This window comes from Peromyscus leucopus, chromosome 3 (genome assembly GCF_004664715.2).
Source record: "Peromyscus leucopus breed LL Stock chromosome 3, UCI_PerLeu_2.1, whole genome shotgun sequence".
Classification (NCBI taxonomy): domain Eukaryota; kingdom Metazoa; phylum Chordata; class Mammalia; order Rodentia; family Cricetidae; genus Peromyscus; species Peromyscus leucopus.
The window spans coordinates 142016607-142028163 of record NC_051065.1 but is presented as its reverse complement, the minus strand read 5'-3'; positions in this window follow the sequence as shown (position 1 = coordinate 142028163).

Genomic DNA, 11557 nt, shown 5'->3' with positions numbered 1-11557 from the left:
AGAGACTTAATGAAGCCCCAGAAGTTGTTTGTAAGTTTAAATTCTTTTACCTAATATTCTCAGAATGTTCAGAAGAATAGGGGTATGTAAATCTTTCTAATAGATGTATTGATGGGTGCTCAAAAGAAAAAAAATTAAGTAGTTATTCAACATATAGTGAAAATGAAATAAAACAAATACTCTAAGAAAACATGGAATCCACTGAATGGAGTATTTTCTTGCCTTTTAAAAGTATACAAATATGATCTGGAGAGCCAGATTTGTGGTTAAGAGCGTATGCTGCTCTTCCAGAGAACCCCAGTTGGGTTCCCAGCACTGACACTGGGAAGCTTATAACTGAATGTGACACCAGTTCCAAGGGACCCCACACTCTTCTGGACTCTTCAGGGTCTTACACACATGAGTACAAACCTCTTTCCACTCCCACACAATTCAACACAATAAAATAAATATTTAATGAGGAAACGTGTGCAAAAACAGTAACATGAAAGAGCAAGGGCAAGACTAATGTGAAATCACCATTTAACTTTTTCTGTGCTGTAACGATTAAAAATGAACTTTAAGGAGGGCTATTTAAAATATTTTGAAACTGCACATTCTCCAGTAGGAAAAAAAAAATCAAAACAATCATTTTATTGGAACATCTTTAAATCCACTTAAAGCTTAATACAAAAATTCGTTTTTCTTTTCGACCTTTGGTCTTGGGGTATTTTCCTAAGGAATGGCGCTGAGCCCTGAAACAGTGAGGTAACCATCTCCCACAGGGATATATGGAGGAAGGATCTCCTCATTCAGATAAATCTCAAGGAAAACTGACATGGCTATGTATGCTTGCTTATTCAGGAATCAAACCACACAAAAGAATGTTACTTATGGAGGAGGTAGCTCAGTCGTTAAGAGCATATACAGAGTTCAGTTCCCAGCAACAAAATGTCCTGCACCCCAACTACCTGTAACTACAGCTTCAAGTGATCCAATGCCCTCTTCTGGCCTCTATGGGTACTGCATGTATATACACAGCTGCCCCCAGCCCCCACATAATTAAAAATAAAAATAAATCTTAAAACATGTGGTCTGTGAAGGTAGTTGTTCCTGGCTGATTTTCCCCAGGACAACCCATCATTTATGATTAATTAACTACTTCATACACTCTACAAAATAGAACTGCAAAATCGAGAAGCAAGGCACAACATAAAATAGAATTTCCAAGTGGAAGAGCAAAAGATGTTCAACCTCAGTTGTAACAAAACAAGTACAAATAATTTGAACTACAAACATATGCCCCCTCGACTCAATCAATATTTATAAAATGTAAAATTATCAAATTTGGCAAATGTGTGGAACCATGGGAAGTCACATAGCACTCCTGTCAAAGTGGATTGAAATAACTACTCTAGAAATGTATTCAGTGCTGGGTGGTAGTGGCTCACACCTTTAATTCTAGCACTTGGGAAGCAGAGACAAGTGAATCTCTATGAGTTTGAGGCCAGCCTGATCTACAGAGTGAGTTCCATGGCAGTCAGAGCTGTACAGGGAAACCCTGTCTTGAAAACCACACCCTCCAAATGTATTTAGCATTAAGTATTATAATTGAGCAAACTGAGACCATATAATGAAGATATAGCATCAAAAGAAATTAGCATATACATAGCCCTAAGGAACTGAACAACAATAGCAACAGAAGCACTGTTTGAAATATTAAACAGCAGAAACCAATCCACATATCTATCAGTCTTTCCTAGTCACACAAGAAAACACTATGTAACAATGTACAATATTCTAACAACACAAGATGAGTATGTGTAGGATATCAGATACACTATGTTTAATTACCATGGTAATGTTACTATAGTGATGTACATAGCCATGTTTGTATTTAATACTAAGCAACATATAATTTCATTACATCCATTGATTTTAACCAACAGCAATGGTAGTTTACCCTTTTACACACATGAACACCATAAAGTAACTGTAACTGCTCACCGATAAACATGCAATGCTCACAACACATGCAGCCTGAGCTGACCGTATTGCAGGGAGGAACACTGGAGTAGCTGATGCATGACTTCAGGTGTCTAGAACCACATAAATAAAAATACAATCTTAAAAAGACTCCTTTTTTAAAAACAAATTGGCAATTGATAGATATTTCCACATATGCGTATGAGGTGCATATAATGAATTATACTGCACAGTGTGCAATGACCAAATAAAGCTAATTAACACAACCATCACTTTAAATCCTTTTCTTCTTAATGTGAAAGCATTGAAATTTACCCCCTTAGCCATTTTGAAATGTTCATATATCATTATTACTCATCGTCACCAATATATTTTCAACCTTATTTTGTGTATATAAGTATGTGAGCAGTTAGTTAAGGGACATGTGTGGCAGTTAGTTTTCAGGAACTGATTCTCTCCTTCCACCATATGACTCTTATTTCCACATAGTGTTTCTTCCACTAAATGGGTCTGGGGGATTGAACTCAGATCATTAGGCTTGGCAGCAGTCTCCCTTAGTTACTGATCCATGTCTGTAGCCAACCAATCATGTTTCACATGGAAACCTACGTAAAATAAACGTGCAGTGATTCTATGCTGCCACTAGAGAGCGCTGCAGTTTCGTGCACTTGAACATCAGAGGTGTTTTGAAAGCAAACTCATTTTTAGTATTTGTAATTTGTCACTGGAAAATACATTTGTGCTTTAAATAATGAAATTATTAATTTGGGAATCTATATTTGTGTTTGTTTAAATTAAATATTTTCTTATGATTTTATAAGATTTGAAGTTACAAAGAAACAGAAAACTATCACTTAAGGAAAAATGTAGCATTTTGTCTTTCTCAGCATATAAAAATATAAAGATATTTTAGTACATGTAATATTGAGCATGAGACCTAATCTTTCATATACACACATGTTCTTCATTATCATCTTTTTATTTATTTCTTAAAAATATTTCATTTTACATACTAACCACAGTATCCTCCCTTCCCCCACTCTCCCCGGCACCTCCCCCACCCCCACCTGCTCATCCACTTCTCATAGCATGTAAGGCCTCCCTTGGGGAGTCAACACAGGCTGGCATACCATACCAAGTTGGGGCAGGACCAAGGCCCTCCCCACTGCATCAAGGCTGAGCACGGTATCCTACTATAGGGAATGGGTTCCAAAATGCCAGTTCATGTACACAGGGTAAGTCCTGGTCCCACTACCAGGGGCCCCACAAACAGATCAAGCCACACAACTGTCACCTACATTCAGAGGGCCTAGTTTGGTCGTATGCAGGTTCCCCAACTGTCAGTCCAGAGTCTGTGAGCTCCCACTAGCTCAGATCAGCTATCTCTGTGATTTTTCCCATCATGATCTTGATACGCCTTGCTCCTATAATTCCTCTTCCCTCTCTTCAACTGAACTCCGGGAGCTCAGCCCAGTGCTTGGCTGTGGGTCTTTGAATCTGCTTCCACCAGTTACTGGATGTAGGTTCTATGATGACAATTAGGGTAGTCACCAATCTGATTACAGGGGAAGTCTACATTAGGCACCCTCTCCACAATTGCTAGGAGTCTTAGTTGGGGTCATTCTTGTGGGTTCCCTAGCATCAGGTTTCTTCATAATCCCATAAGGGCTCCCGTGGTTAAGATATCTCTTTCATTGTGCTCCCTCTCTGTCCCTCCCCTAACTCATCTCAATCCCTCATGTTCCCATCCCCCAGTCCCTCCTCTCTACCCTACTCCCAGTTTACTCAGGAGAGCTTAACTATTTCCACTTCCTGGAATGATCCATGTGTATCCCTCTTAGGGTCCTCCTTTTTACCTAGATTCTCTGGGGTTGAGGATTGTAGGCTGGCTATCCTTTGCTTTGCATCTAATATTCACTTATGAGTGAGTACATACCATGTTTGTGCTGTGGGATGTCTTGCTGTACGCTGTGAGTATATACTGTTGCCATTAGCTAGTAAATAACTGCATTGGCCTATTGCAGGGTAGGATAGAGCCAGGCGGGAAAATCCAAAGAGATGACAAGAGGAGAAAGGAGAGTGGGAGGAGACACCGAACTGCCATCCTAGAAGCAACAGGTAAGGGGACGCAGGTAAAGCCATGGGCATATGCCAAGACATAGATTAATAGAAATGGGTTAATTTAAGATGAAAGAGCTAAACCAGGCAGCGGTGGTGTATGCCATTAATCCCAGCACTCAGGAGGCAGAGCTGGGTGAATCTCTGTGAGTTTGAGGCCAGCCTGGTCTACAGAGCAAGATCCAGGATATCCCTCTACATGTTTGTCTTTTTGGGCCTGGGTTGCCTCACTCAGGGCGATTTTTTTTTTCTAGTTCCATCCGTTTGCCTACAGATTTCACAATGTCATTATTTTCTATGGCTGAGTAATATTCCATTGTGTAAATGTACCACATTTTCTTTATCCATTCTTCAGTTGACAGGCATCTAGGTTGTTTCCAGGTTCAATAATGCTGCTATGAACATATGAGCAAATGTCCTTATGATATGGCTGAGGGCCTTTTGGGTATAAGCCCAAGAGTGGTATTGCTGGGTCTTGAGGTAGGTTGAGTCCCAATTTTCTGAGAAACCACCATACTGATTTTCAGGGTGGCTATACAAGATTATATTCCCATCAGCGGTGGAGAAGTGTTCCTCTCACTCCATATCCTCTCCAACATAAGCTGTCATCAGTGTTTTTTATCTTAGCAATTCTGACAGGTGTAAGATGATAGTGTTTCGGAGTCGTTTTAATTTGCATTTCCCTGATGCCTAAGGATGTTGAACAATTCCTTAAATGTCTTTTGGCCATTTGAGATACCTCTGTTAAGAATTCTCTGTTTAGATTTGTAGCCCACTTTTTTTAAAAGTTGGATTATTTAGTATTTTGATGTCTAGTTCCTTGAGTTATTTATTTACTTTTGGAGATTAGCCCTCTGGCACATGGGGAGTTGGTGAATAGCTTTTCCCATTCTGTAGGCTGCTGTTTTGTCTTATTTACTGTGTCCTTTGCCTTATAGAAGCTTCTCAGTTTCAGGAGGTCCCATTTATCAATTGTTGCTCTCAGTGTCTATGCTTCTGGTTTTATATTTAGGAGGTAGTCTCTTGTGTCAATGCATTCAAGGCTGCTTCCTACTCTCTCTTCTCTCAGGTTCAGTGTAACTGGATTTATGTTGAGGTCTTTGATCCATTTGGACTTGAGTTTTGTGCATGGTGGTAGATATGGATTTATTTGTGTTCTTCTACATGTCAACGTCCAGTTATGCCAGCACCATTTGTTGAAGATGCTTTCTTTTTTCCATTGTACAATTTTGGCTTCTTTGTTAAAAAATTAGGTGTTCGTAGGTGTGTAGATTAATGTCAAGGTCTTCAATTTGATTCCATTGATCCTGGTGTCTGTTTTTATGCCAGTATCAAGCTCTTTTTATTACTGTAGCTCTAGAGTAGAGCTTGAGTCAGGGATTGTGATGACTCTGGAAGTTCATTTATTAAATGGGATTGTTTTGGCTAGCCTGGGTTTTTTGTTTTTCATATGAAGTTGAGTATTGTCCTTTTGAGAATTGGAATTTTGATGGGGATTGGACTGAATCTGTAGATTGCTTTTGGTAAGGTTGCCATTTTTACTATGTTGACCCCACCTATCCAAGAGCATGGGAAATCTTTCCATTTTCTGATATCTTCTTCAATTTCTTTCTTCAAAGACTTAAAGTTCTTGCCATACAGTCTTTCACTTGTTTGGTTTGGTTAGAGTTATCCCAAGATATTTTATGTTATTTGTGGCTATTGTAAAGGGTGATGTTTATCTGATTTCTTTTTATCCATTATCATTTGTATATAGGAGGACTACTGATTTTGATATTTTTTAAAAATTAATCTTGTATCCTGCCACATTATTGTAAGAGTTCCCTGGTAGAATTTTTGGAGTCACTTATATATACTATCATGTCATCTGCAAATAGTGAAAGTTTGACTTCTTCCTTACTAATTTGTATCCCCTTGATCTTTTTTATTGTCTTATCACTCTAGCTATAACTTAGAGTACTATATTGAATAGATATGGAGAGGGTGGACAGTCTTGTCTTGTTCCTGATTTTAGTGGAATTGCTTTGAGTTTCTCTTTGTTTAGTTTGATATTGGCTGTTGGCTTGCTGTATATTGCCTTTGTTATATTTAGTTATGTTCCTTGCATCCCTGATGTCTCCAAGACATTTATCTTGATGGGGTGTTAGATTTTGTCAAAAGCTCTTTCAGTATCTAATGAGATGATCACATGTTTTTTTTTTTTCCCATTCAGTTTGTTTATATGGTGGATTACTTTGACAGATTTTCATGTGTGGACAATTACTACATCTCTGGGATGAAGCCTACTTGATCATGGTGGATTTTTTTTTTTAATGTGTTCTTGGATTCAGTTTGCCAGTATTTTATTGAGTATTTTTCCATCAATGTTCATGAGGGATATTGTTCTGTAATTCTCTTTCTTAGTTGCGTCTTTGTATTGTTAGGGTATCAGGGTAACTGTAGCCTCATGAAAAGAGTTTGGCAATGTTCCTTCTGTTTCTATTGTGTGGAACAATTTGAGGAGTATTGGTATTAGCTCTTCTTTGGAATTCTGGTAGAATTCTGCACTGAAACCATCTGGCCTTGGGCTTTTTTTGGTTGGGAGATTTTGATGACTGCTTCTATTTCCTTAGAGCTAATAGGTTTATTTAAATTGTTTATCTGATCTTGATTTAATTTTGTTGTGTGGTACCTATTCAGAAAATTGTCCGTGTCTTTTTAATTTTCCAATTTTGTGAAGTACAGGTTTTTGAAGTATGACCTAATGGTTCTCTGAAATTCCTCAGTGTCTGTTGTTATGTCCTCCTTTTAATTTCTGATTTTGCTAATTTGGATATTCTTTTTCTGCCTTTTGGTTAGTTTGGATAGGGTTTGTCTATCTTGTTGATTTTCTTGAAGAACTAACTCTTTGTTTCATTGATTCTTTGTATTTTTCTCTTTGTTTATATTTTATTGATTTAAGTCCTCAATTTGGTTATTTCCTGTCATCTACTCCTTCTGAGTGAGTTTGCTTCTTTTTATTCTAGAGCTTTCAGGTGTGCTGTTAAGTCACTAGTGTGAGATTTCTCCACTTTCTATGTAGGAACTTATTGTTATGAACTTTCCTCTTAGCACTTCTTTCATATTATCCTATAAGTTTAGGTATATTGTGCATTTATTTTCATTGAATTCTAGGAAATCTTTAATTTCTTTCTTTCTTTATTTCTTCCTTGACACAGTGATGATTCAGCTGAGTTTTGTTCTGTTTCCATGAGTTTGTAGGTTTTCTGCAATTTGTGTTGTTGTTGAATTCTAACTTTAAGTCATGGTGATCCAATAAGATACAGGGGATTATTCCAGTGTTTTGTATCTGTTGAGGCTTGCTCTGTTACTAAGTATGTGGTAAATTTTAGAGAAGGTTCCATGAGGTACTGAGAAGAAGGTATATTTTTTTGTGTTTGGGTGAAATGTTCTATCGAGTCTGTTAGGTCCATTTGAATATTTCCCTTATTTCTCTGCTAAGTTTCTGTCTGGCAGACCTATCCAGTGGTTTGAGTGGTGTATTGAAGTCTCCCACTATTAGTGTATGGGGTTTGATGTGTGATTTAGGCTTTAGTAATGTTTCTTTTACAAATGTAGGTGCCCTGTTATTTGGGGCATAAATGTTCAGAATTGAGATTTCATCTTGATCGATTTTTTTCCTGTGATGAATATGAAATTTCCTTCTCAAATTCTTTTGATTAATTTTAGTTTGAAGTCTATTTTGTCAAATATTAGGATAGCTACACCAGCTTGTTTCTTAGGTCCATTTGATTAGAAACCAATCCTTTACTCTGAGATAATGTCTGTCTCTGAAGTTGAGGTGTATTTCTTGTGTGCAGCAGAAGGATGGATCCTAATTTTGTACCCATTCTGTTAGCTTTGTCTTTTTATAGGTGAATTGAGTCCATTGATATTAAGAGATATTAATGACCAGTGATTGGTAATTCATGTTATTTTTGTTTTTGTTGATAGTGTGTATATTGCCCTTCTTTGGGAAGATTATCTATTGCCTGTGTTTTTGTGGGTGAACCTAACTTCCTTGGGCTGGAGTTTTCCTTCTAGTACTTTCTGTAGGGCTGGATTTGTGGATGTGTATCGTTTAAATCTGGTTTTGTCATAGAATACCTTATTTTCTCTGTCTATGGTGATAGAAAGTTTTGCTGGTTATAGTAGTCTGGGCTCGCATCTGTGGTCTCTTAGTGTCTACAGAACATCTGTCCAGAACCTTCTGACACTCTGAGTTTCCATTGAAAAGCTGGGTGTAATTCTGATAGATCTGCTTTTATACGTTACTTGACATTTTTCCTTTGCTGATCTTAATATTCTTTCTTTATTCTGTATGTTTAGCGTTTTGATTATCATGTGGGACTTTTTATTTTTGTTCTAGTCTATTTGATGTTCTGTAAGCTTCTTGTACCTTCATAGTCATGTCCTTTTTTAGGATGGGAAAGTTTTCTTCTATGATTTTGTTGAATATATTTTCTGTGCCTTTGAGCTGGAATGCCTCTCCTTCTTCTATCTGTATTATTCTTAAGTTTGGTCTTTTCATGGTATCCCACATTTCCTGGATATTTTGTGTTAAGAATTTGCTGGATTTAACATATTCTTCGCCGGGCAGTGGTGGTGCACGCCTTTAATCCCAGCACTCGGGAGGCAGAGCCAGGCGGATCTCTGTGAGTTCGAGGCCAGCCTGGGCTACCAAGTGAGCTCCAGGAAAGGCGCAAAGCTACACAGAGAAACCCTGTCTCGGAAAACCAAAAAAAAAAAAACCAAAAAACAACAACAACAACAAAAAAAAAAACCATATTCTTCAACTGATGAATCTATTTCCTCTATCATATCTTTGATACCTGACATTCTGTCTTCCATCTCTTGTATCCTGTTGGTTATACCTGCAGCTGTAGTTCTTGTTCATGTACTTAGATTTTCCTTTTCTAGAATTCCCTCGGTTTGTGTTTTCTTTATTATCTCTATTTCAATTTTCAAGTCTTGAACTGTTTCCTTCACTTGCATGATTTATTTTTCCTGTCTTTCTTTAAGGGATTTATTGATTTCTTCCATTTTCTGCTTGTCTTTTCCTTGATTTCTTTAAGGGATTTTTCATTTCCTCTTTAAAGGCCTCTATCATCTTCATAAAATTATCTTTAAGTTCATTTTCTTCTGCTTCATCTGGGTTGGGATGTTTAGGTCTTGCTGTTGTAGGACCACTAGCTTCTGGTGATGCCATATTGCTCTTTATGATGCTGAATGTATTCTTACACTGCCGTCTACCTATTTCTTCTTCCAATCTGTACAGATGGAACCTGTGTCTCCAGGAGTCCCTCTTCCTCAAATCAGTGCAGGTGGGGGCTGTGGCTCTGGTGGTCACTGGTGCCATGGGGGATGGTTGTGGGGAAAGGATGCTGCTGCTGCCTGGTTTCTGGTGCTGTGGTGAGTGGGGGAGGGGTGCAGTATGTGCTTCCCGGGGCCTAGGAGTTAGAGAGCTGGGCTGTCCAGCCAGGAGCTCAGAGACTCGCCTCTAATCAGTACAGGGGACGGTTGGTAAGGGGACAAGGAAGGATCCTTCATTATCATCTTATAAGATATTTTATTTATTTATTATGATGTGTATGGTGTATATGTGTGAGCACACATTTGTCATGGTACATGGAACATCTTGCCAGCTCTCATTATCATAGTTTAATGTCAGGGTATCCTTTCCTCATATTTCAGAATCAAATTTATTTAACTGAATCATTACTTTTGGTGAAGAAGGTGGTTTCTGATTTTTACTGCTAGAAATTGACATTGCATATCAAAGAATAATTTTTTTAATTTTTCTTTCTCTCTCCAAAGTAGTCATATCACAGAAAATGTATTAATCATTTTTGATATTGTTTCCAAAAATTAAACTAAGCTAACTCACACCCCTTATAGCTGATTTTTTTTTTGACTGTACATTTTCCAACACAATCCCCCTAGATTTTCATGCTCGTTTTAATTTCAGTTACATATTCATGTTGTAAATCTTCTCAGGATAATGAAATTTGAGAGTCAGTTTATAAAACATCATTATCATTATGATGTTGATATTGTAGAAGGTTTTTTTTTCCACTTGTGGAGGTCAGAGGACAACTCTCGGGAGTCAGTTCTCTCCTTCCTCCTTGAGTTCTAGGGAGTGAACTTAGGTGGTCAGATTGCTCAGCAAGCCATTTCTTCCACCATGGTGGTACCTCATAGACTCAATACTGTAAAAACTTCGAATTACTAAATATTAACATTTCAATGGTACTCTTTCCCTTCAAGGACAGTTCATGTCTACTATTTATCCCTACGGCTGTATAGAATAAGCAGGAGGCATATTCCCTTTGAGAAGGAAGAAACTAAAATTCTTCTGGAAAATTCAAAATAAGGCACAGAACACTGATAGTGGACATATTATTGCAATCACTTAAGGTGAGTGTAGCTTATATATTTATTGTAAAATTAGACAGAAGTTTGACTATGGAAGATAAGAGTTCTATACTTCAAAAGGGTTTCAATGGCATCCTATACCATCTCTGTCACAACCATAATCACACAATTATTGATTTTATTTCCTGTTTCACAAGTAGATAAACTCTACACATTTTCATGCTGTATTTGTTGGATTTTCTCTTTTTCCTTTTTATTTACTCTCCTTTCATACAATACATCCTGACCACAGCTTCCCTTCTCTCTGCTCCTCCCAGTTTTCCCCCACACACACACCTCCCCTATCCTCCACATCCACTGCTCCTCATTTTCTCTTCAGAAAAGAGCAGGAGCCTAGTGATATCAGCTGAACACAGGATAACAGGATGTAATAAAACTAGACACACACACTCATTTATAAGTGGATATTAGTTGTTGGATATTTTAACTCTAGTACTACATGTTTGTTAAATGAGTCTTTAAATTCATTAGAAAACAAACAAGTATGCTATACAGAAGTAGACATGCTTGAAATACATGATACTTTATACAACACTAAAATTTTGTTGATATAGTGTTTCATGTGCAAATTTTTTAACATTTAATTATTAACTGACTGTTGTGAACTTGGTTCTGTTTTAAGGTCAATTTTGCATACTAAGCTTGTGATTAGTTTCAGCTTAATCTCTAATTCTAAAATAGGTAGCTAGTCAGTGGATGGCAGAAATGCAACTTAGGTCAGCTGGCTTTCATCCTGTGGTTTTGAAGAGTAACTTTTCCATTTATACATCCACACCATGCAAATTGCAAGACTATTTTTCAACATGACCCAAGATCAGGCTGCAGTTATTAATAATAGAACATTCAAGTGGTGAGGCCACCTATTTCATTCTGTAGCTGTGGAACCGAGGAGCTCAGTGGTTAATAAACTTCAACTTATTTTTCATTAAGAATTCTAAACCCAGCCGGCCGTTGGTGGCACACGCCTTTAATCCCAGCAGACTCAGGAGGCAGATCCAGGCGAATCTCTGTGAGTTCGAGG